The 25,444-nt window shown below is 53.9% G+C and overlaps 1 protein-coding gene and 1 long non-coding RNA gene across 7 annotated transcripts in view; one reads left to right on the top strand and one right to left on the bottom strand.

Moving 5' to 3' along the window:
* Positions 1 to 8,666: 8,666 nt before the first annotated feature.
* The window catches only part of RBFOX3 (RNA binding fox-1 homolog 3), a 447,258-nt gene continuing 430,480 nt past the window's right edge, over positions 8,667 to 25,444 (top strand). For 2 of the 5 annotated variants that reach the window (XM_077854492.1, XM_077854489.1), the window contains exon 1: positions 14,873 to 15,763. The gene's annotated coding sequence lies outside the window, so the exon portion shown is untranslated. Of the gene's footprint in view, positions 8,809 to 14,872; positions 15,774 to 25,444 lie in introns of those variants that run through there. The other 3 variants (XM_077854490.1, XM_077854488.1, XM_077854493.1) reach the window with 2 other exon arrangements.
* Positions 9,724 to 14,453, bottom strand: LOC144287128 (uncharacterized). 2 transcript variants are annotated; one of them, XR_013355024.1, is made up of 3 exons: positions 14,317 to 14,453; positions 10,630 to 14,213; positions 9,724 to 10,368 (listed from the first exon to the last, which is right to left on the bottom strand). It is a non-coding gene; the product is annotated as an uncharacterized LOC144287128 (long non-coding RNA). The 2 variants fall into 2 exon arrangements; XR_013355023.1 differs by having other exon boundaries at positions 10,630 to 14,191.

Below are 25,444 nucleotides of genomic sequence, written 5' to 3'. Positions count from 1 at the left end.
ACCTCCTGGGGCAGAGTGACACGATACTCCCTGTTCAGGAAGGCAAGCTGGCCTTGGACACACCTGGAAATCACAGCAGGGTGGCCTGTGCACCCTTGGGCCCTCTGTCTGTCCCCTCCTTGACATTCTGTGGCCTGTGCCCCCCGAAGCTCCACCACCCTCTGCCTGTCGCCTGGTCCAGCCTCACCTGTCTGCAGACTCACCCTGGTTACCCTGCTGACCTTCACCTTTCCTCCGATCGATATCCACATTTTTACAGATGACTCCTGGAGATTGGAGAGCCCTGACACGAGGAAAGACCAAGTGGTGATGAGGGGCACACTGGGGTTTTGCCCATGGCTGTTGAACACAATGCCAGATGGGCCTGCAAGGGGCAGGAGGCAGGACTGGGCCTCTCTAGGTGAAAACATTAGGAAGAGTGGGCCACGGAGAGCGCCGGTCCAGGGCACTGCAGTCCTTTTGTGCCAAGGAGCCCTTTGTCATCTGGTGAAGACAACGGACACTTTCTTGGCAAAATAGTCTTAAATCCATAGAAGACATATCCTAGGGTTATAGTATTAAAATATAATGATCAAAGCATTGTTGTATATGCTTTTTTGTTGAGAAGTTCTTATAAAGGAACCATTTTATTTTACTTTTTTTTTTTTTAAAGATTTTATTTATTTATTCATGAGAGACAGAGAGAGAGAGAGAGAGAGAGAGGCAGAGACACAGGCAGAGGGAGAAGCAGGTTCCATGTAGGGAGCCTGATGTGGGACTTGATCTCCAGGATCACACCCTGGGCTGAAGGCGGCGCTAAACTACTGAGCCACCCGGGCTGCCCCTTATTTTACTTTTTAAAAGATTTTATTTATTTATGAGAGAGAGAGATTGGGAGGGAAGGAGGGAGGGAGGCATGCGTGAGCAGGGGGAGGGGCAGAGGGAGAAGCAGGCTCCTCACTGAGCAGGAAGCCCTACACGGGGCTTGATCCCAGGACCCTGAACCACCCAGGTGCCCCTAAAAGGAACCATTTTAAAGTGTACAGCTCAGGGGCATTCAGCACCTTCACATCTTCACCTCGGCGCCTCCACCTGAGCCCATTGAGCCGATATCTGCCGTTCCCCTTCACCAGGTAGTCACCAACCTTTCTCCATGGACGTGCTGCCTATTCTGAATATTGTATAGAAATGTGGTCTTTCGTGACTGGGTTCTTTCACCTGGAATAATGATTTTGAGGTTCATCCATGGGGTGGCAGGTGCCAGAACTTCATTTTTATGTCTGAATGACATCCCAGTGCATGGATAGACCATACTTTGTTCATCTGTTCATTGACTGATTGATAGGTATTTGGGTTGTTTCCACTTTTTGGCTTTTATTTTGTTTTTGAATGTGTTCCTTTTTGAATGCATTACCTAACAGGATGTAGTGGCGGGCCTAAGGAGCACCTAAATCTAGAAAGCATGACCAGAGCAGGTGATATTTGCGATGTATGCAGCACCTGGCCCATGCCACGGACAAGCCTGTGAATCTGCAGTGGAGACGGCTGGGCTGGGGCCTTCGTCTGGGATCGAGAACTTGTCGGATGGGCACGTGGCAAGGAAGAGACTGCTTTCCCCTCCAAACTCCCAGGCCCTGGGAATTCTCCCCAGACGTGGAACCCCTGGTGTTGCCCACGCACCAACTCTTGTGAGGAGGGATAGGGAGCCACGACGAGGGGTTACCCCTTTGCCCTGCATAGCTGGGGGTGGGGACCAGAGCCAGGGCTGCAGGTTTTCTGGCTTCTCCGGCTCAGCCAAGACCCGAGTGCTCTCGGCTGGGAAGGGCTGGGATGACTCGGGCGGCCCCCGTCTGCTCTCCAGCACGTCCTGACCCGCTCCGGGCCGCTGGGACCCGCTGGCCGGGGCGGTGAAGGTCAGCACGGCAGGGATGTGCCCCGGGTGCCCCGCACACCCGCCCTCCCAGCCTCCCCGCCGCCAGCCTGGCTGCCCCCTCCCAGCCCCGTCGTCTGGGTTCTCACTCCTCCTGCCCCTTCGGGGAAACGAAGGTGTGAGGGCGGCTGTGGGTGACCCGGCGCCGTCCTTTCTTGCTTTGCCTCGATGCTTTTTAAAAAGCCACAGCTCTGGGGTGAGAAAAAGCGAGCCTGTATTCTTCTACTGTGAATGAAGCCCTGACGACGTCCCGCTGCACGGATGGACCTGGAAACGTGCTCCAGGAATGGAGCCAGACACAGCAGGGTGCACGTGGTGCGAGGTGTCCGGGGCCGGGGGATCATGCAGACAACCGCAGGCCAGCGGCGGCCGGGGGGGGCCGGGGGACCGACTGCTGACTGGGTCGGGGCTTCCTTCTGGTCTGATGAGAATGTTCTGGAACGAGACAGAGGTGGTGTCTGCACAGCACTGTGAAGGCACTGAACGCCCCCGGATCGTACACTTTAAAATAGTTCATGTAATGTTAAGTGGATTTCACCTAATTAAAAAAAAAAAAAACAAAAAAACAGAACCAAACCACTTTAGACTCTCATTTCCCCGCCCCCTCTGGGGGGCCGCTGGGAGAGGTGACTTGAACACGTTGGCTGATTACTGTCAAACACCCACCACCCCCTGGTTGGCTGCCCCGAGGTGACCTTGCTGCTCCAGGCCGCGTCCGGGGCTCTGAAGGTGCTGGGGACAGTTCTGTGGACGTGCAGGCTTCATCCCGGGGCCGAGAGTGGAGACCAACGCAGGTGACCCTGCCCCGCTTTCCTGACCCTCGGCGCCTCTCAGGGTGCGGCTGTGGGTTCCAGCTCCGCCCCCGGTGCCCCGTCCCCTCCTGCCTGCAGACCAGGAATCCAAGGGCCGCCGGGTGGATACTGTTGCCATGTGCGGGGCCGGGAAGGACAGGAGGGGCCGACATCAAGGTAAGTGGGGACGGAGGTCCAGGCAGGGGAGCGGGCCTCAGGGCAGCAGGGCCAGGGGCCAGGGGCTCTGGGGGCGCCACTCCATGCTGCCATATCAGGGGGTCACCAAGTGCCAGCTCTGCAGTCTCAGGCGTCGTGTGTGTGTGTGTGTGTGTGTGTGTGTGTGTCTGGGTGTGAGAGCTCCCTAGCTGAGTGCCCTCGCCAACCTCCAGGGGCATCTGCACCCCGGAGCAGCAACGGTTAAGGGGTGCGGGCAGTGCAGGTGTGGCGGGGCACAGGCTGAGGGAGGCAGCGGGAGGGATGGATGGACAGGGGAGGGAGGAAGCAGGTGTATCACCGCGTGTGCGTAAATTAGGAGCTAGGGAGCAGAGAGACTCCGATGCCCTTCTGAGACTTGCCCCATGTCTCTTTTATGACACCTGTGAGTCCCTCCCTTGAGTAGCAGGGATGCTCCGCTGAAGAAAACCCCGTGAGCAAAGTAAGTCCTTTCCCCGCGGCCCGTGTGGGGGCCATGCAGCCGGCGGGGCTTGTCTGCTGTTTTTACAGAAGGACGAAATGTTCTCGCTCTTTGTCCCCTCCTCTGACTTGTGAGCTCGTGTGGCCTCAAGAGACTCAGTCTGGAAGACGCCGCTGGTGCCCTGAGCCGCCAGGTGCCCGCCGAGATGTGCCCCTCGGTGTCATGGGGATGTGTGTATGTAAGGGAGCGCGAGGCTTCTTCAGAGGCCCAGGGAAGCAGCCATGCTCGCTGCCCGGCGGACTTGGGGTGCTCACTGTCACCCCTCTGTTCTTCCCTCGTGGTGCAAGGCTGGGGATGGTGGAGCTTTCCACGACAGAATGATGTTGGCGCTCAGTGTCCAGGCCCCTACTCTGTGGGCTTCTAGAATGCAGCCAGAGTTGGTACGTGTGGCTGGAGCGCTGAGGATGTGCTGTGAGGACGTGGGGTGGCGGGGGTGGGGGGGTACTTGGAGGTTTGAAGACCCTTCTACGGTCTGCGCCTGAGCTCAGAGAACAGGCCGTGGAGAGTCAGGTCAGAGGAAGTTTCCAGGCCCTGCGCGTTTCCCCCCCCCCCCCCCCCCCCCGTCGTCCTCCTCCTCTTCCTCCAACACACAGACCTTCCCTCCACCCCCCCTCGGCACCTGTCGCCAACTAGGCACTGTGTCAGGAGTGTGTTTTCAGATAGATCTGCACAAGCCTGGGGGGCAGGGGGGACGAGGTGTGTCTGGAGGTGTCCAGGATGGAAAAGGACGTGAGGCTGTTCGGATAAAGAAACCCATTAGCATTGGGGGTGATCCCTGGGTGGCTCAGCGGTTTAGCGCTGCCTTCGGCCTGGGGCCATGATCCCAGAGTCCCGGGATTGAGTCCCGCATCGGGCTCCCTGCATGGAGCCTGCTTCTCCCTCTGCCTGTGTCTCTGCCTCTCTCTGTCTCTCTGGGTCTCTCATGAATAAATAAATAAAAATCTTAAAAAAAAAAAAAAGTAAAGAAACCCATTAGCTGTGTCGTGAGAGGGTCAGGAAGTGGCCTGTCGGCCCAGGGGCACGTCCCGCTGCTGGGCTTGGTGCCGTGAGTGCACCACCGTGTTGCTCAGTGTGGACTGCGCTCCTCTTGGAGGCTCGTTTGTGGGGCGTCCCCGGCCCTGGATGGAAGGGGTTGTCATCACATGAGAACTGTGCTCTGACGCTAGTTTTCCACCGGTGTCCCCGCTAACGACGGGCGGCGGCAGGAGAAGAGCGTCCTGGGGGCTCGGGGCCCTGGTGGGAGGGGAGCCCCGGCCTGTGCTGAGCCCCAGACGAGGTGCCGCGCCACGCGCTCCCTCCTGCGGGCCCACCAGGTCACCAGTGCCCGGGAGCTGCCAGCGCCAAGAGGCGGAGGCGCCCGAAGCCGGTCAGCAGCCCTGAGCCCGAGGGCCCGGTGGGATCCAAGTCCTTTAGGGCACGGGAGGGGGCTTGGGGGCCCCTGGCTGCCGGGTTCTTCCTGGTGTCGGAGACATGGTGGGGCCCTTGGGTCTCCATGGGCCCGGGGCTGCTTCTGGGAGGCCTCCTCCCACGCCTCCTTTCCTTGCCCCTTCTCTTCCGCACCGTCATCCTGCTTGCCTTACCCCTTATGCCCTCGATTCCGGGTGCGCCTCGTCTTCCACTTGGGCCCCTGCTATGGCTTCCCTGTGGCCCCCGGCCCTGAAATCCCATTGTTGTCACAGGAGTGAGTCGGTCAGAAGCAGAGCTACTTCCACGGCATGCCGCTGCTCAAGAACATTCGGTGGCTCCCCATTGCCTAACAGAAGGAAGCCTAGGCTCCTTGGCAGGGCCTTGGAGCCCCTCCGATTGGCCCTGAGTTGCCTATGGATGTGTCCTGCCTCATTTCCCACCCCAACCCCACTCCCCGTCCCCACTCCCTGTGGCTGGAGTTAAACAGGATGGCCTGATGGCACCTCCCACTGGTGTCCACCCTGCACGGGCTCTGTGCTGGAGAATTCTGCGTAGGAGGCGACATCCCAGTGGTCTTCCAGTCCATGCGACCTACTTTCCCCTTCCCCTGAACTCGGGGTGTTTACGGGCTGGGTCGTGCTGCGGGCAAATACATTTATTCAACAAACACCGCTGTGGTTCAGCCCGTCCTGAACTTTCCTGGACCGACTCCTGCCACACGTTGTCAAACCTCCAGCGTTTTCAATGCGCGTTTTCATCTCACGGCGTCGCGAGCAGGCTATTGGCTCACGTTGGAAGTCCCACCCTATGGGACCTAGGGTTTTCTTTTTTTCTTTCTTTTTTTTTTTTTTTTTTTTTAGGGTTTTCTTATCCTTCCATCCTTTTGTTCTTTAGCCCACTACGTGCTTGCGGAGTTCCTGTTCTGCACCGGGCGCTGGGGGTATGGCGGGGGCGAGCCTGCCCCCGATCTCCTGCTGTATGAGGCGAGGTGGGCAGGACCCCCCAGCCTCAGCACTGTTGTGGTGAGCATAGAAAGGTGCAGGTGCTAGGAAGCAGGTGAGGGGGGCTGTGTGGTCCTGGGGTGTTGGGGGCCCCGTCTCAGTGGAGGGGAGCTTCAGCTGACATTGGAAGGATGGCCGGGAGTGGGAGCATCTGGGGAGGCCACCAGGCAGGAGGTGTGTGGAAGGCAGGAAGCATGTCCCAAGGGACTGGGGCAGCCAAGGGCTGGGTGTCACACCATCGGAATTGCCTCTTGCAAAGGTGACCCCCCGCCGAATCCCGCCCACTGCCTGTTTTTTATTGGCACCCAGCTGCGCCCATGAGTTTATGGTTTGCCAACAGCTGCTTTCTGGAAGTGGAATTGTGATCCAGGGGCCGTGTGGCCCCCAGTGCCCGACGTATTTACTTGGACCTCTTATGAAAGCGCTTGTGGGCCGCTCTGTGACAAAGCTGCGTGGGTTTGGGATGTCCTGGAAGCAGATCTGGGACAAGGGCGTGGGCACGGGTCTAACAGGTGGAGGACTGGGCTGCAGGGCCTGGGGCTGGGTGGGGTCAGGCCGGGCAAAGGGTGCACGGGGCGAGTGGTGACCCTGACCCGGCTCTGAGGGAAGGCCTCTGTTCGGGTCCGACAGGCCTTGACCACCCAACTGTTCTGGAACCTTCCTTTTGTTTCTCCACGAGACTGGCTCCTGGTCTCTGCAGCTGTGTTGTGCTCCACAAATCTTTCCCTCCGGGATTTGCTGACGAGACTGGCAAGCATGTTCACCTTGCTCCCAGATGTGGTGCGGGGTGTGGAGAACTACGGTTCCCGGAGCGTTGGTCTCCCCAGCCGGGAAGCTGCTGCTTACCCCATTCCTCGTACGTCCTGCAAGGCTGCACTAGTCGTCCCAGCAGGACATGGCACGGGGGGGTGGGTGGGTGGGGCTGTTCTGCATCTCCACAGGCCCTTCGGGATCTCTCCCGGAGATCATCAGCCAGAAGCTGAGCCTGCTGTGGTGGGGGTCAGTGTTTCTCCCTGCAGAATGACTCTTGCCAGGTGCACGGCCTGGAACCTTCCTTCCTCACCCTGGACACAGTGCAAGACAGCCCGATGGGCACCCCGGGCTGGAGGAAACCCAGAGGGAATCTGCTTTATGAATTCCCTGTCCCTTCACTTCTTTCTAAAAAACACCATTATTGAGATGTGATTCCCATGCACACGAGTCACCCTAGACACACTGTGGTGTTCTAGAACATTTCTGTCACCTCCAAAATTGATGCTGGAAGGTCTCATTGCCCCATTCCCCCAGCCTCTGGCAACCACTAATCTACTTTGCCTGTAGCTTCCCCTGTTCCGGATATTTCACATCAATGGCATCCTATGCTATGTGGCCTTTTGTGACTGCTTTTTCAACTCAGCCTTGTGTCCTCGAAGCTCACCCATGTTGTGGAGGTGTCAACGCTCCCCTCCTTTGCTTGGCCACATAATACTCGACTTCACTTGCCCCATTGCTTCTCATGACCATCACACACTCTTTGCTGAACCAGCAACTGCTTAAAACAGGGATTGGCAAATATTTTCTGTAAAAGGCCAAATAATAAATATTTTCATGGCCTCTGTTGCAACTGCTCAGCTCTATCGTTGTGGCTCACAAGTAGCTGTAGGTGACCCATGAGTCCCAGTAAGACTTTATTTACAAAATCAGGTGGTAGCCAGATTTGATCCTCGAGCCAGTTTGTGGAGCCAGCATAAAGGATTCTCACAAACCTGCTTGAACCTGGGTGTTCGTAGTGTGCACCTCCACATTCTCCACCCCCTGGTCCCACCTGCCCCCGTGTTGGCAGCCCATGTCCCTGGGAGTGTGCCCTCCTTTCCTGGCACATATTCCTACTGAGACAACCACCGGAAGTATAATGTGTTGGCCAGAGGTAAGAGCACTGGCCAACAGTGGACAGGACCAGGGACCTGAACGTGCTGGGAACATGGGTGTGCACATGCATGCATACGTGCATGTGTGCTACTTTCTGCAGCAGGCTGGGGAGGCAGCTGGGCAGAGGACAGTGGAGCCCTGCAGGGGCCAAGGGGCTGGCCTGAGGCCAGAGGAGCCTGTGGTGGGCTTAGGGTGGGCAGGTGCAGTGGGACCAAGGGGGCTGGGGCGGGCAGAGGGGACAGGCTGGGCAGAGCTGCGCCGAGGCCACTGTGCAAAGGCCCTGGGGTGTACCGAGCTGAGGGAACACGTTGGGTTGTCCTGTCTTCCTTGTGTGGTTGTGGACCAGACACTTCACCCCTCTGAGCCTGATTTTTCCCGTGGGGCTTCTCATTCCACTGGGACGGTTGTGAACACAGTTGAAACGCCGCAGCTGTGCCTAGCAGAGGGTCAGCGTGTGTCTCAACTGCTAACGACGATGCCTCCTACTCACTGCCCATGGAGGGGGGCGTCCCACCCCTCGGATAGGACGCTCACTTCAAGGACCTTCCTAGTAACAAATCTCTCCTTCCTTTGGATAACTACTGACCTTGGAATTATTGTTCCTTCCTGGGCCCTAGGAGGTTCTTTGTTCTGGAATGTAACACTTTACAGATCTACATTTCCTTAACTAAACCGCTGGACCTCCCTTAGAACTAGGCGGGTTCTGGGATTCAGCTTGTTTGGATTTTGCATGTCTACATTTCATTAAGAGGCTCAGCGGATCTGGGGCGGCACTTGCCACCATAGGTGATTTCTGAGACACAAGCACAGCCTGTCCGTTGGAGGAGGTCACCAGAGGATGTGACCCCTGGTTGACCCACAGGCTGGCCCTGGACAACCAGAGGCTCTTCTCCATGCCCTGCGCCCTTGCGTCCCATCCCCCATCTGCCACCCCTGCTGCGAGCCATCTGCAAGGACGCAGCCCTGAGAAGGTGATGCTGAGACTTTCTAGACAGTGCATGTGACTGAGCTCAGTTATGGCCCCTCCATGAACTTCAAGGATTCTGGCGGTGGGTGTGGAGACATGCTCATCTGGCAGCATTCAAGACCAGCTCCACGGTAAGCCCCCTTGCTCCTCATGCAGGCACCTACCCATCTGAGTGGCCCTGCTCTTCCCCTGTGCTCATGACACAGGCCTATTTCAGATTTCCCTGGGAGGCTCCCAAGGTGCAAACCAACACAGTCCCAACCAGTGAAGGGAGTGATGCCCCCCAGGCCACTCAGGTGGGGCTCTGATGGTGGTGGCAACATGGAGAACTTTCTATGTGCCAGTCACTGGGATTTCTAGGTGTTGCTTCACCGAGTCCACCGGTCACTCACTCTGGGGGTGGGGGTGGGGGAACATGGTTATTGCCCTGGGCACTGGGTCCCAAGATCAGCTGGCTGGGGGTAGGGGGGCAAGGAGTCTGTCCCCAGGCCTGGAGAGGGCCTTCTTGTCCCCCTGCCTGCTGTGGGAACTGTTCTGAGGTGAAGGCTTTGCCTCCAGCCCTGGGGTCTGGGCCAGCCAGGCACTCAGCAGCCTCAACAGACCCAACATTTAACGTGCATGCCGAGCATTTCCTGCTGGCCAGTCCTCTTCCCGACGGCAGCCTGGCTCGCGGAGGCTGAGCACTCAGGCCCATGCTGATGCCATGGTCAAAATTGGCTTAGAATTCTGGTTCAGAATTCTACTTGGATTCTAAAGCTCCTTGTTTGCTGTACGGTCCTTCCGTGAGTCAGATCTGGTCCTTGGAGGTAGGCCTGCTTTGTGGAAATAGCCAAGAAGCATTTGCATAACGTAGTTTCAGAAAAAGGTAGGGAAGGAGAGGTGCTAATGAAGCCAGGAGACACGTTCCTGTTTGTGGCTTTTAGATTGGCTCTGAAGCCTCCTGGAAAAGATGTCTCTAGATGTTTTAAATAGACAATACTAAACAACAAAAAGTGGGCCCACAAAGTGATACAAGTGCTCTGAAGGGCAAAACTCTACTCCATGTCTGAGTCCAGTTACTTTTATTGGAAAATCTGGTCATTTTGTTATGGCTGGAGGTCATGTGCCAGGACAAACCCATTTCCTCACATGAGGGGCTTGTGTCTGGGGCTTGCTGGCCATGCCCATGTTTGTCTGAGCTCCGTTCTGAGCCAAAGACTTTGGGGTTAGATCTATAAAGTTTTCACAAAAGGGTCAGGCATGGGGGGTAGAGCCTGTTAGATATGCCATAGTCAATGTTCTGACGCCTTGCTCATGGGCTCTAAGCAGGTGTGGAACTAATTTTCCCAGCATCTTTCTTTTTTCTCCCTCTACCCTGTCAGGTCATTGTTCTGGAAGACTTTTCCCACTGAGCACAGTCTCTGGAGGATGGTCCTGAGGAGTTTAGGTGCTCTGGCTACATAAAGGCAACAGGTCCTGGAGAGCTAGAGACCCAGGCATGGGTCCTGGCTGTGCTGCTTAGTACACATGTCTTGGGGGGTGCACGGCACCTGTGGGGCTCAGTTTACAGGTCTGCACATTGAGTGCTCTGGGTCAGGAACCTGGGAGTTCTTTGCCAGCTCTACAATTCCATGATTCCATCTTTGTTTCGTGCTCTTAATTATCCTCCTGACAAAACTTTTAGCATCCTCTGGATTACCTACTGTGCGAAGCTGAAAAGAAAAAGAACAGTATTTATTTCAAATTTATACCGTTTTACTCACTTATACAAGCCACACAACTTGTACAAATTGGTGAGACTTTCCTGTACAGGTGCCCCAACATTTATTTTTGAGAAACTAAATTAACTTTTAAACAAATCAAGGTAAAAAAAAAAATAAACAAATCAAGGTGTATGACAATAGTTTTAAAAGTCAAATTGTACCCCAAGGTTGGATCCCTTTCTACCCTTAGCTGTTTCTGCTGGCATTCACCTCCTGTCTTTAGTCCAGCCTGTTGTAACAAATTGTCGTAGACAGAGTGGCTTCCGGCAACAAAAGTTTTGCACAGCTCTGGAGGCTGGGAGGTCCGAGATCAAGGCGCTGCAGACCTGTGTCTGGTGAGGGCCCATTTCCTGGAGTGGAGACGGCTGTCTTCATGCTGTGTTCTCACATGGCAGAGAGCAGACAGCAAGCTCTCGTGTTTCTTCCTGCAAAGGCACTGACCTCATCATGAAGGCTCTAGCCTCATGACCCAATCCCCTCCCAAAGGCCCCACGTCTTTTTTTTAAGATTTTATTTATTTATTAATGAGAGACACAGAGAGTGAGGCAGAGACACAGGCAGAGGGAGAAGCAGGCTCCCTACAGGGAGCTCGACGCAGGACTCGATCCCAGGACCCCAGAATCATGACCTGAGCTGAAGGCAGACGCTCAACCACTGAGCCACCCAGGTGTCCCCAAAGGCCCCACATCTTAATACTATTACGCTAGGGGCTAAGATTTTGACATATGAATTTTGGGGGATGTAAACTTTCAGTCCACAACCCTTCTGTATTTTCAAGCATTATGTATACACTGAAGTTTCTGGACATCAATTTTAGATTTCACTTTTGAGCCTTCTTTTATAGTAAATCAGGTTTTTAGCCTACTCACACCCCTTCCTGATCTTCCAACTTCACCAAATGATATCTCAGTTTTTGGTTAAATCTACACACAAGTTTTATTATGACTAATATAACTACAGATTTTTTTCATATGACTTAGAGTTTATAATTGTTTAGGCTTTGGTGTACCTTCCAACATGTTTTTCTATGTCAGCTTCCACAAGGTCAAGCCTGTTGATAGTTTATCAGCCCTCTTTTCTCCCTGGAGACGTTGTTCTGGAGCCCTCTGATACCTGCCCCATATGCCGTACCCTCTAGGGTGCCACATGGTTCTGGCCCAGAACTTTCCTTTACTCACTCCTGTGATGGGAGTTCATGCTTCCTGGATCTTGCTGCTTTATCTTCTTTCCTACCTAGTCTTAGTGGAGTTTATTCTCTTGTAATATCCTCAGATGCCTTATTCTCTTCTCATGTTCAGTTCACAGCCTGCTTGAGTATAGACTCCTAGTTTTGAAATTATTTTTACCTAGGATTTCGAAGGCACTTTTTCCTACTGCATTCTGGTTTCCATGCTGCTATTGAGAAGTCTGATGCCATTCAGATTTTTGATCCTGTTTTATGACCTAATTTTCCTCTTTCTGAAAGCTTTTATCCTCAGTGTTCTGAAATGTCAGAAAAGTATGCCTTTGTTCTTTTATTGTTTGGAAACTTGGTGTGCTCTTCAGTCTGAAGGCTCGTGCCCTTCGGTTCTGGGAAAATTTCTGGTGTTACTTCTTTGATAATTTTATTCTCTTGATTTTCTCTGTGTTCTTGTTCTGAAACTCCTATTTGTCAGATGTTGGATCTCCTGGCTTCATTACCTAACTCTAATTAGAAAAAAAAATCCCTATCGTCCACTTCCTTGACTTTCCATTCTGGTTTCTCGGAAACCTTCTTAGCTTTATTTTCCAGTGCTTCTACTGACTTAGATTTATGCTACTGTATTTGTAACTTCTGGGCATTCCTGTCTCTGATTGTTTCATCCGTGCCATGCTTTACCTCGTCTTAGGGAAATCTTTGGGGGTTTTCCTCTCTTAGCAAAGTATGTACTTATACTAGTTATTAGTGCCACATAATAAATTATTCCCACAGTTTTGTGACTTAAAACAATAAATGTTTCCTACCTCACAGTTTCTGTGGGCCAGAAATCTGGAAGGACCTAGTGGTTGGTTCTGGCCTGGGGTCTCTCATGAGTTTGTGATATCAGCCAGGACTGGACTGACTTAAGGCAAGGATGGAGATGAAGGATTGCCTCCCAAGTTCAGTCATGTGGTTGATGGCTGGAGGCCTCCATTCCTTACTACATGGGCTTCTCCATATGGCTGCTCAACATGACAGCTTTTTCCAAAGTGAGTTATCTGGGAATTGTGGAGGGGTAACTAAGATGGAAACTAGTGTTTTTTATAACCTAATCTCAGAGGTAAGTATCTCTTTTGTGTGGTCTGAGGACCACACACTGAGTACCAGGAGGCAGCCAACCTGGAGAAGGCTGGCAACCACAGCACTTGCTCTGAATTTCACCCACTTGTTTTGGTTTCTGTTGTTCATCCTGAAGACTTATCTCAAGTATCTGGTGATCTATATCTATCATATTTAAGAGCGAAGCATGCAAGCTGATTGGAGGCTCTGTGTGCGTGCTTACATGGAGAACTTGTAGACTGTCTCCCAAATGGAGGATTTGAGGGCAAGCAGTTTATCTGGGAGGTGAAGGAAATCCTAGTAGGGTAGTGAGTTGTGGAACACAAGGGAAGGCCAACAAGAAAGGATGAGTTTTGAAGCCAGCTAGTACGGTGTATGTTTGGAACCTGGTCCTGCAGAGAACTCTGAATATAGTGCAAAACACACTCCTCAGAATTACTCCACCTGCATGATGATGGAGCTGGGCTATGCCTTGACTTTTCTGAATCACTGATTGAACACTATGGGGTAGGGGAGGGTAAATGTCAGGACCCGCCCACCTGCTACAAGAAGGCAGAGCAGTCTTCTGAGGTCTTGGGTGACTCTGCAGGCATGAGATGCAGGCACCACTGTTGGAAGTCTACTGGAGGACTCTGCAGCAGCTAAGGTCCGAGCCACTGGGCGAGCACTGACATTGGCCATGGGATTTCCTGCAGGGTGAATGGTGGACAACTTGCTTTTTAGTTTGACTTCCAAATGTCAGTATATTTGTAGGCCTTTTCTCTGCAGGAGCTTTTAGTCTCTCCGGAGAGGGAGCCTCTGACCTCTTGCTGAGGGTGGCATTTAGGTCTGGCTTCTGGTGTTCTGGAGCTGGCAGGAGGGGCTGGCTGGCCCCAAGAGTGTGGACACTCCTGTTCAGTCCTCCTCTGTTCAGCACTGGGCCCGACCCCACCCTCTGTGAGCAGATGTCCTGGAGTCTGGGCGTCTCTGGTCCAGGCCCCCAAGAATGAGCCTCAGGTCAACCCCAGGGCGGGGGCACCTCATCCTTTGGAGGGTGGGCAGGGTCCACATGCCTCCTTTGGACCTTGCAGCATCTGTGCCTCACTTCAGCCTTCAGAGTACTCAATTTCCATGATTCTGGGTAAGTTCTTTGGGGGACAGCAAAGAACTTTGTCCCTGTCCGTTGCCAGGTCACCCGCCCACCCCATCGGCCTCCCCAACTCTCCTCCGGTGTGTTTCTGCTTCTCCACCTCTTTGTTTAGGAGATTGTTGACGGAATGGATCAGAGAGGTCTCATTCGCCCATTTCAAACCGCAGTTTCCGGTCTTTGGAAACTTGCGGTGGAGTTTCCCGTAGAAAAGTTGTTTTCAGTAAGATACGAAGACGCTGGATGGCCCGGGGGGCTCCGCGGTTTAGCGCCGCCTTCAGCCCAGGGTATGGTCCTGGAGTCCCGCGTCGGGCTCCCCGCATGCAGCCTGCTTCTTCCTCTGCCTGTGTCTCTGCCTCTCTTTCTTTCTATGAATAAATAAATAAAAATCTTAAAAAAAAAAAAAGATATAAAGAAGCTGCCGGATTAGTCAACACAGAGTCAGCCCGCTCAGCCCACGGTGTATCCCAATCAAGGCTCGTTCCTCACTCACGTCGAGTCCGATGTGGGCTGCGCCGCCCTCCTCCGTCCGTTGGGGCCGCCGTCTGGAGCGCCACGCCGCGGTGGCCCGCGTGAGCCGCACCGGGGGTCGCGGTGGTGCGAGGGACCCGTCCGCCATGCGGCTGTGACCCGCCGTCAGGGACGCTGGGAAATCACCACGAAGCATGCGCGGTTGGAGGGCACGTGACTCCGTCCTGCCGCGAGGGAGGCTGGGAAATCACCACGAAGCATGCGCGGTTGGAGGGCACGTGACTCCGTCCTGCCGCGAGGGAGGCTGGGAAGCCACCGTGACCGCGTGTGCCGGGACGGCTTACCCACGTGTGCCGATGCCCCGCGCGCGTGTGCGGCCTCCACGGTGCCCTCCCGCCCCCGAATCCGGAAGTGCGCGGACCTGGAGGAGGCGACGGGCGGGCGGCGGGCCCCCTCCACGGCCTCCGCGGTGAGGCTGCCCGGGGCGTGGGTCAGAGCTCGGAGCGCAGGACGTGTACCTCCACCGCCTGGTTCTTCGGTGACCTGCCGTGTGGGCGAGGCCTGCCTGTAGGCTGGGCTGCTGGCGGGGTCGTCGCTGCTCGTGGCCCGCACCGCCGCCGCCCTGCGGGTCTGTTCCCGGGCCCAGCGCGGCCGGCTCTGTGACCACCTGTGCGCCCCGGGGCTGACTGCTGACCATCTGCGCACCCCAGGGACCAGCTCTGTGACCACCTGTGCGCCCGGGGCTGACTGCTGACCACCTGTGGAGCCCAGGGCCGGCTCTGCTGACCGCCTGTGCGCCCTGGGGCTGACTGCTGACCATCTCTGCACCCCAGGGGCCAAGTCTGCTGATCACCTGTGTGCCCCGGGGCTGACTGCTGACCATCTCTGCACCCCAGGGGCCAAGTCTGCTGATCACCTGTGTGCCCCGGGGCTGACTGCTGACCATCTCTGCACCCCAGGGGCCAAGTCTGCTGATCACCTGTGTGCCCCGGGGCTGACTGCTGACCATCTCTGCACCCCAGGGGCCGAGTCTGCTGATCACCTGTGTGCCCTGGGGCTGACTGCTGACCATCTCTGCACCCCAGGGGCCGAGTCTGCTGATCACCTGTGTGCCCCGGGGCTGACTGCTGACCATCTCTGCACCCTAGGGGTCGGCTCTGCTGACCACCTGTGGATCCCAGGGCCAGCTCTGCTGACCACCTGTGCGCCCCAGGGCTGACTGCTGACCATCTCTGCACTCCAGGGATCAGCTCTGTGACCACCTGTGCGCCCCAGGGCCGACTGCCGACCACCTGTGGATCCCAGGACCGGCTCTGCTGACCACCTGTGCACCCTGGGGCTGGCTCTGCCCGCCACCTCTGCACCTCCAGTGGTCTCTGTCCGCCACTTCTGCATCCCCGGGGCCAGCTCTGCTGACCACTGCGGCACGCCCTGCAGTTAGCTCACACCCACTGTGCAGACATGTCAAGGTAGGGGAAGGTAAGACATGAGTGACACTTGTGTGTTTTAATGATTGAGGGCTTGCCTGGTCAGCACTCACTGAGCAATGGTGCCAGGACAGCTGGGGAGGAGGGTGTGTGCATCCTCAGGAAGTCTCCCAGGCCCTCTTGGATTGGTGTGATTGGCACTGTGGGAAGGACAGTTCTAGCCAGGTTGCCGTGGGACAGTCTTTCAGGATGGGTGTCAGGCCACTGTGAGCTTGAGGGTAGAGAGCCCCCATTGTGGACTCATGCCACCCCTAGCCCTCAGACCGTGGCATGACAGAGGGTACTGTGGGTGTGAGCAGTCTCAGGCAGTGTGAGGTGGGGAGATGCTCAGGAGAGCACTGTCGTTGGGGCCGGAGGGATGTGGTGGAAGAGGCAGCGGGCATAGCACTGTCTTGTTACTAACATGCGTGCTGACTGTGGCTCGCTCGTGGAGAATCTATGAATAAAATTTGGGGGCGGGATCCCTGGGTGGCGCAGCAGTTTGGTGCCTGCCTTTGGCCCAGGGTGCGATCCTGGAGACCCGGGATCGAATCCCACGTCGGGCTCCCGGTGCATGGAGCCTGCTTCTCCCTCTGCCTGTGTCTCTGCCTCTCTCTCTCTCTCTCTCTCTCTCTCTGTGACTATCATAAATAAATAAATTAAAAAAAAATTTGGGGGCAGGATTGATCGGAGTTAATGATAATTTGAGCCACATGTGCTCCCCCTTCCTTCCCCATCGCCCTCCCACCACCCTCCCTGGACCCTCTTCTTTTGGATTGGTATTGTGCTCCTCACTTTCTGAGTCCTCCAGAAAGCAGTGGTCTCCACAGCTGAGGTTGGGCTCCCTAGCCCTTCTGTGGGTTTAGGGAGGGGCCCTTGATGCCCCAACAGTGGGACAGTGGACGGGGTGTTCAAACCTTCTGTATTCCTTTTCCAATTTTCAGGTGTATGGGTGGGGAGAGAGTGGTCCAGACACGTGTCATAGAGGAAACCACCACAGGGCCTCCCATCTTTTTGCTCAACTGCTTTGTCGAGATGTAATCCACATACCATACAACTCACCGTCTGAAGTGCACAATCAAGTGGTTTTCAGAATGCTCACAGAGCTGTTTCGGGACCACCGCAGTAGAATTTAGAACAGCAGAACTTTCATTGCCACCAGGAGAAACGTCATACGCTTTAGCTGGGACTGCCATGTCCCCCCTGGTAATAGGCCAGTCTACATCTCTGGGTTGGCCGGTTGTGGATGTTACATCGGTGGAAGTGGTCCCAGATTTCTCACCTTAATTTCCTGAAAGGAGTATGGGAGTGGTTTTTCCTCCTTTGTTGGCCATGCTAGTCCTGTGCTGGGAGGCCCCCACCCTGGACAATAGAGCTGGGCAGGAGTTGGGGGTGGGGCAGGGTGGCCCAGGTGACAAGTGAGTGGGGTGGGTGAACCCCAGAGAGCACCAGGCCCTGGTCTGCGCCAGCTACTGGCAGCCCAGTTCAGTTGGGGAGGCAGGGCTGGTCAGCTGAGTGGTCTGCATGGCTTGTGCCCATTTGGTGCCCTCAGGGGATGTTTTCAGGACCCGGAGATCCCAAGGCTGGGAGTCACGGTACTGGCTGCAGGCTTACCGGCATCTAACAGTGACAGCGTGGGGAGAGGCGGCTATGTTTAGAAATAATTACTCTGTTTTGTGCAGAGGTATTAAGGCATTCTCCCTGGCAGTTGCAGGAATTAGCTCAAGGCATCACTGACAGAGCGGTGGTGACTGTTGTCGGCTTGGCCTGCTTTCGTTACAGACACGGGCTGCGTGGAGGCAGGGAGAGGGGCAGAGCACCGGGAAGCTCTGGGGAAGAGAAAGCCGTCGGCTTTCAGAGAAATTCATCATCCTGAGAGCCTTTACCGTGGATGTGTAGTCGCTCTGCAGCCGGGCACCCTCAGAGGGACGCTGACCAAAGCCATTCATCAGACACATGTTTACTAAAGGCGCCTGAGTGCTGGACATGGTTCAGGGTGCTGGGGCTATAGCTCAGGGATGAACAAAGTCCTTGCTCTCATTCTAGTGGGGGTGGATGAGTGCCCCACCCCACCCCCTGCAGGTGAAAACAAAGTCAGTTCAAGTCAGGCCGTTCTCTTTGCTAAGGCAGCGCTTGTGCAAAGACCTGAGTGAGGCCGGTGAGTGACCTCGGGCAGAGCATGCCAGGAGCTGGATCTGCATGTGCCAAGGCCCTGTGGCAGCAACATGTTTGGCAGGATGGAGGGGCAGAGGGGAGCCACAGGTGAGAGATGTCAGGGGGGACCAAGTGGTCAGATTGGGTTTAATGCTTAGATCAAGAACTACTCATTTTCACTTTTTTTCCCCACTTAAACTCAAATGCAGTTGGCAAGTAATAAATCTGTAGTTTAATGAGTTTTGCCCCTTGATGGTCTCTCTGCCTCCTCCTGAGGTTGCCTTGGCTCTGGTTTATAGCACCAGATGGTACGTGGCCTTCTAAAACCTTATGCACGTGGAAGCACACGGTATGCACCCTTTGGTGTCCAGCTTTGCTCCCTTGGTGTAGAGCATTTGAGATCCATCGTGTTGTTTTATTACTGAGTGGTGTTCGTGGTATGATGGGTGGTCATCCCCCTTCCTGCTGAGACCCACATGGTTGTTCCAGTTTGGGGCAGTTATGAGTGGAGCTGCGATGGATGCTCCCACGCACACCTCTGTGGCCTTTTCTCTGGGTGAGATGGGGGCTGCTGGAGGGTTTTTAGTGGAGGAGGGACCTGATCTGACCTGGGTTTGACTCTGGCTGCTGGGTTGAGAACAGAACGCAGGGACGGGTGGAAGCGGGGCCACCTGTGCAGCACCCCTGCAGGTACATGATGCAGCTTGAAGCACGTCAACACGTGGGCCTCACTCAGGTCCTCCCTCTCAGTTCAGGGGTCTGGGTGCTCATGAGTGGTCCAGGAAAAGCCAGGGAGGAGTCCTCGTTTATTCCTGGAGTGTGAATGATCCCCCTCTTCTTCCATTCAGAGCCCTGGGTCCCTGCAGGGCCATCACGTTTATCTCAGGGTGACCCCAGACTGGGCCTTGGAGCAGGGGGCCCTATGCACAGGTCAGTTGTCTCATACATCTGTTATGCACCCCTGTGAGGTGAATGCCCTCCACTGTGGTGTGGTCAGTGTGTGTGTGCACCTCCCCAAATTCATAGGCCCAAATCCTAATCCCCAGTGTGATGGTATTGGGTGGGGCCTTAGGGAGGAGCCCTTGTGAATGGGGTTAGCATCCTTAGATAAGGGACCCCAGAAAGCTCCCTCACCCCTCCTGCCTTGTAGTGATACAGGGGGAAGACATGGGCTGTGACCCAGGAAGCAAGCACCCATCAGACACGGACTCTGCAGGCACCTTGATCTTGGATTTTGAGCTTTCGTTGTCTGCTGTTTATAGGCCCACCCAGCGCGTAGTGTCCTGTTACAGCACCTGAGCGGGCCTAAGACACCTCCTTAGTAACTGACGGAGAGACAAGGGGTCTGCACTGTTCTCTGACCCTTGCCTCTGGAGGACCAAGGTCCCAAGTGCTTGGATGATAAAGGATGCTCTCAGCCGGCCAGAGCTCCCTGGTGACCTAGAGATAGGCTGCAGGCTCTTTGCCTGGAGGTGGTTGTGTTTCAGGAAGAAACAACTGGTCTTTGCTGGAGAAGAAAGGTGGGGATGACGAGCCCGTGTGGCAAGCACAGTCGTGTGAGGGCCTCGTGTTCTCTCTGTAGCGCCCGCAGCAGAGGAAGGGGCTTGGGGTGGAGGGCAGGTCCTGCTTCTGGGGGCCCATCGTTGCTGCTGGTTCCTTGCAGGAGAGTGCTGTGCCTGCGGCCCTACAAGGCCCAGAGGAGCAGCTGGGATGCCAAGCATGGCATTTGTAGGGGAAGCGAGGAGCCAGAGCTGGGGTGATGGGCACCCTGGTGCTCCCCGTGTGGAGAGGGCCTCCCTCCACCTGCCGCCCACCGGCACCTTCATCTTTAACCTGTTTTCTCTCTCTCCTTTGAGTCTCTGCTCAGTTTTGCCCCTGGCAGGCTAGTTGGCTTTGGGTTTCGTGAGGTTTTATAATTTACATGCCTCCCCCCCCACACCCCAGGTGAATATTGGGAGAACTTTTCATCATCACGTTTCCCGACAACACTTTCCAGTGAGCCATCAGTTTCTGCACAACACCTGGGATATGCAAACTCTGTTTTCAAGTACAGCCTGGGCTCAGCATATGTGACAAAAGACAGAGGGCGAGTTTTCTAAGAAACAAATCAGTTGTGCGTTTTGGGTACGAAAGAGCCAGGTGGAGGTTTCTTTTCACGGGCAGGAGGTGGGGGAGCAGGAAGGAAAGATACTAAAATCACCAGCCGCTTGAGCAGGAACGGGGAGGGCGGCTCTGGATGAAAGGGGCAGATGTGGAGGGAACCACTTGCTCTGGGGGAGCGGGTACCAGTCTGAGTCTGGGATGTCAAAGATAGCAGGGCCTCCCGCCACTGCACACAGACTACGGCTCACGTCTGCCCTTGCTTGTTGCCGTTCTGGGCTGTGCTGGGGCATCTTGCTGCTCCCTCCGTCTTGCCCATCTGCCCCAGTGGGGACCCCTCCCCAGTTAGCAAGGCTCTGTTGCCAGAGCTCAATTCCAGTTGCTGCTGCCACCGTGCCTCCCTTCACTCCTGGCCAGGTGACATTGCGTCCTTTGTGAAGGAGGTCCCTGTGGTCCACGCGAGCTGGATGATGTTGGGCGTGCAGGGAAAGCAAAATGCCCATGCCCGGGACCCCAAGAAGTAAGAAGAGCAGGGGCAGCACCAGAGAGCCAAGCAGGGCGGGGAGCTGTGTGCACCCTTATCCTGGCCCTGGGGTCACCTTTGCTCCCGAGAGGCCTCCCTAGCACCCCTGGCTGTGCTGCGCTGCTGCTGGACTTCCCGGCAGGAGGGCTAGAAGCAGTGACTGAATGAAGAGGTGGTCAGAATGGGTGAGGATGGATTGGGCGGGGTCTGTGCTGGTGAGTTCTGAGCCTCATCTGGGGGCTGCATCAGGGAGGAGCAGGCTTCATCCTGGTGGTGATGAGCTGGGTGGGGCCTCCCTTGAATCCAGGTTTTACAGCAGTTTTAGAGACTTCCCAGTGCCTTTATCTATCGAGGCGTACGGTTCAAGCTTTGGACACGTGTGGAATTTACATTAACTCTTTTTCTGGCCGTTTTAGTGCTGTTTTTTCTCCTGCACACATTTGTGCAAATTTGGGAACATGACGAGGTTTCCTTTTCTCTGATGCACATTCCTTGCAAAGGGATAGTTTGGACTGCTTTTTGGAGGTAACTTCGTGTCTGTGTGTTCTTTGCTTGTGCTGTTTTGATGATGGGAGACATTCTCATTTTCCTTCTATACTGACCTGAAACTGAGTCATTCCCCCTGCCCCCTGCCCTGCAAAGAAAAGTCAGTCAGGAACGCAGTGTCTTACAGAATCGACCCCTCCCTCTCCTCCTAGGATGGCAAGCACCAGGATTTTACTCCTCAGCAGTTTCTTGCCCCAACTAGTATGTGGGCGATAATCCTGTTCAGAACAAGGATCAAAAAAAAACTGTTCTGGAGTCTGATTATTTATTTTCACAAAATGCCAGGTGGCGTCAGCCCAGCTCACAAATCTCAGCTCGAGGGATACAGCTGAGTAGCAAAGAATTTGATCTTGCCCAAAGACAGGTCTGGGCTTTGCCCTTGGCCCTTGGAAGGTCATCTCTAAGCCCTTGGAAAGTCCTGGTCTTGGTTTGTCTGGGGTGGGGTGGGGTTGGGGGCCTTGGGCCACACCAACAGAGCGATTTAAGGTGGAGCTGGGGGCCACAGCATTGTGTGACATGGGCAGGGGGTTTTGGTCGCATGGTATCAGCTTACCCTCCAGAGGGGCTGGAGATTGAGGTCAGCCATGAATCACGTGCCTCCATGGTGGATCCCAGTAGACTCTGGACCCTGAGGCTCGGCGTGCTTTCCTGGTCGGCAGTGCTCCGTGTGTTAGGTCACACGTTGATGTCGGGAAAGTGACGCTGTCCTGGCTCCATGAGGGAAGGACAGTGGAAACTGCAGGAAGCACCCTGCCCACTTCTTCCCTTGGTTCACTTGAATCTGTATCCTTCCCTGTAGTAAACCGTCATCATGAACATAACCGCTTTTGTGAGCTCGGTGTGTCCTTGTAGCGAATTATCCAACCCCAGGGTGGTCTTGCACTTGGTGTCAGAAGTGAGGGTGGTCTAGGGGACTGTTCCCTGACTTCACGCGGGCATTACAGGGGGTTCCCTGCAGTTCCTGCGCCCCTTGCTTGTCCTGGACTTGAGGGCTGTCCACCTGGTCTCTTTCCTCTTGCCAGCCCCTCCTCACACCGCAGCCATAGTGAGCTGCTGGAACTGGCAGTCCTGAAATCCTCCACTGGATATCTCTGCACAGCCTCTAAAGGTTTGTTCATGAGCAAAAACCCGGCATATTCTGGCTTGTACTGACTCTTCCCCTCGGCCCTTACCTGTCACACTCGAGTTGCCTGGGTCCCCTTTGATTTGTCAGGCACCCCGAACTCTTACCTGCCATGGATCATGCTCATCTCTTGGGCTCTTTTCCCTACTTTTTTTTTTTTAAGGTATTTATTTATTTATTTATTTATTTGAGAGAGAGAAAATGAGCATGAGCAGGGGGAGAGGCAGGGGCTCGATTCCAGGACCCCGAGATCATGACTTGAGCAGAAGTTGGATACTTGACCGACTGAGCCACCCAGGCACCCCTTCTTTTCCCACTTTGAGTTAGCATCTGCCTCCTTGGGAAGACTCACAGGGCCTCAGAGAGGTGGCCCTGCTCATTTGCCACCTCTGCAGGTGTTTCTGGTCTCCCCAGCACTCCCTCAGTGTGGACTTGCACACTTGCATTGTTCCCTTGTCTCTCGGTCATCTGTGCTTTCCGTACTGGGTGTTCCTCAAAGGCAGGAACCTCAGGGGTTTTATTATTTCTTAAATTTTTTTTAATGTTTCAATTTTTTTCTTGAGAGTTTTACTTGTAATTGTGGATCTTGTACCTACATCTCAAGCCTGCACTTGTTGGAACAAGAGACCCTCCTTACATGGTGAACCTTCCCTCACCACCAGCTGATGCCCCAGCCCCCTTGTTCAGACTCCCCAAGTCTGGTCCCCAGCACAGTCCTGTGGGTCCTGCATCTTCCCTCTCCTTGGGGGTCCAGTTTTCCTTCCCCTTTCCTGGCTGGATTATGCTGTGACTTAAGCTAGCTACAGGCCGAGAGGCCAGGAGGGTGGGTGGAGGCAGCTCCCGGTTCAGCACACGTTGTCTTGGGGGGAAAGAGCTCTGCATTGTCTTCAAACAGAGAGAGGTGTGCTTTTCTATGTGTCCATTTTTGGTGTTTGTACTCCCTGGGGTTTTTGCTGCTGCTTGCTTGTACTCTGGAGCTTGGTCATAGCTCTTTGCATCAGTGTGTAGTTGTTTTTCCCTTGTTCTTATTTTTCTCGGGAAAACAAGCCCTGAGACCTTCTAGCCTTCTGTCTTGCTGACATCACTTGAGACCCTTTCTCCCCAGTGGCCATGCCCATGATCGATCGTGGTGAAGATATTCCACGTACACTTGAAGGGAATGACTATCTGCATGTTGGGTGCCATGTTCTGTAAACGTCAACTTGGTGAAGTTGGCTGATGCTGTTGCTTAGATCTTGTATCTCCTTACCGATATTTGGTTGACTTGTATCAGTTGCTGAGGGAGAGGTGTTGGAATCTCCAACTATAATTGTGGATCTCTCCCTTTAATTCTTTCCATGTTAGCCCACTACTTGGAGGTTCTGCGACTAGGGATGTGCATTTTATAGTTTCCGAGCTGGTTAGCTGTCTTCTTTCGTTATGGAATGTCATTCCTTAGCCCTCTTAGTATCTGTTGTCTTCACATCTAGTTAATCTGAGGTTACTACAAACTCAGGAAAGCCTTCATATACTTACTCTTTGCATGGTGTGTGGGTTGTTGTTGTTGTTTTTTGTTTTTTGTTTTTTTTTTTTTACCATATTTTACTTTGCGTCTGTCTCTGCAGCTGATGACCTTTCCTTTTTGCTGGAATAAGGTTTAGTCTGTTTACATCTAGTGTGATTGTGGATGTGGCCAGAATTAAGTCTCTTGGTTTACTGTTTGCTTTCTGTTTGGGTTTGCTGGTTCTTGTCTGTTTGTACCTCCATTTCTACCTTCATTGTGGTGACTTTTGTATGTGTTCATGGTCCGATTTAATTTGTTTATTGACTTTGTCATCTCACCTGTTGTACTTTTTTTTTTTATCAGTTGCTCTAGCGATTGCTAATTTTTTTTTTTTGCTAATGATTTTTTTTTAAAAAAGATTTTATTTATTCACGAGACACACAGAGAGAGGCAGAGACACAGGCAGAGGGAGAAGGAGGTTCCCTGTGGGGAACCCCATGGGGGACTCAATCCCCGGACCTGGAATCATGACCTGAGCCTAAGGTAGGCACTCAACTGCCTAGCCACCCAGGGGTCCCCATGCTAATGATTATGGAACCTAATGTGAGAAGTGACATCTTTCCAATTTAGAGGGGAGGGTGTCCCAGAATTGACCCCTCAGGCACTTCAGTGTCTAGAACTTGGGGAAATTCAGAGAAGCCAAAAAAGGTGCTTGAGAAGTCATCAGAGAGAAAGTGGTATCCCAGGGGGCAAGTAAAGAGGGCCTTTTAAGGACCAAGTGGGCTAAGGACCACACTTTCTTTGCCACGGGGACATGGAGGTGAGGGCTGAGGACTGACTGCTGTGTTTAGCTATGTTGGAGGGGGGCACTGGTGATCGTGTCAGGCTTTTGTAGAGAAGAGTTGTGTTACATTTGTTTAGGGTTTGGGAGAACACGGGTAGGCGTGAAGTGGGGAATGGCACATATAGACAACTCTTTCAAGGAAATTTCCTGCAAAGGGGAGGAGTAAGTTGGCACAGTATCTGAAAGATCTGAGTCAAGAGAGGGCTTCAGTGTCACTGCTGCTGGCATATATTACAGCTTCTTTAGATGCTCCTGTGAGTGACTCGGGATATGGTGAAAAATACATAATCCTAGAACACAGACCACATCTGTACATATACGTGTATTTACACATGTGCGTAAACTAAATTTGGGCGGATAAAACCCCAAGTGTCACCAGTGGTTGTATTTCAGCTGTGGGATTATGAATAGTTTTTAGATCTGTCTTTATTTGAAAAACCTGTAGTTTACACTTTTTTTCTCCTGCCATAAGCTCGTTTAACAACAAAAGAGTGAAATGTTTACCAAGAAAACCAAGCATGGCTTTCTCATTTCTCTTAAAACCATTTCTCTGTGAAAAAGGTATGTTTGCTTGTGGCAAAAGCATTTAAACAGTGCAGAAAAGTTCAAAAGTAGAGGACAGTTCCTGGCTGAACCTGTCTCTTCAGTCCCTCTCTTAAGTTGTGTATGTTGTTCTGGAAGTTGCTTTTTCGGTTACGTTTCTTTTTGTGGACATGGTGCTCTATCAGCACATATAGCTCTCCCTTGTTTAGAAGAAAGATTGCATAACATGCCACCAGATGGGCACCTCATAATTTATTCCCCAGCAGGTGGACCCCCCAAATACATTGCTGCTGTAACAATGTTGGCACTGTGCCTTGTGAGCATAAATTAGTGGGCAGATTCCTGGAAGTGGAATTGTTAGATCAAAG

The sequence above is a fragment of the Canis aureus genome, chromosome 16, assembly GCF_053574225.1.
Source record: "Canis aureus isolate CA01 chromosome 16, VMU_Caureus_v.1.0, whole genome shotgun sequence".
In the NCBI taxonomy this organism is placed as follows: Eukaryota; Metazoa; Chordata; class Mammalia; order Carnivora; family Canidae; genus Canis; species Canis aureus.
Note: the sequence above shows the minus strand (reverse complement) of the source record. Positions and strands in the feature narration are given on the sequence as shown.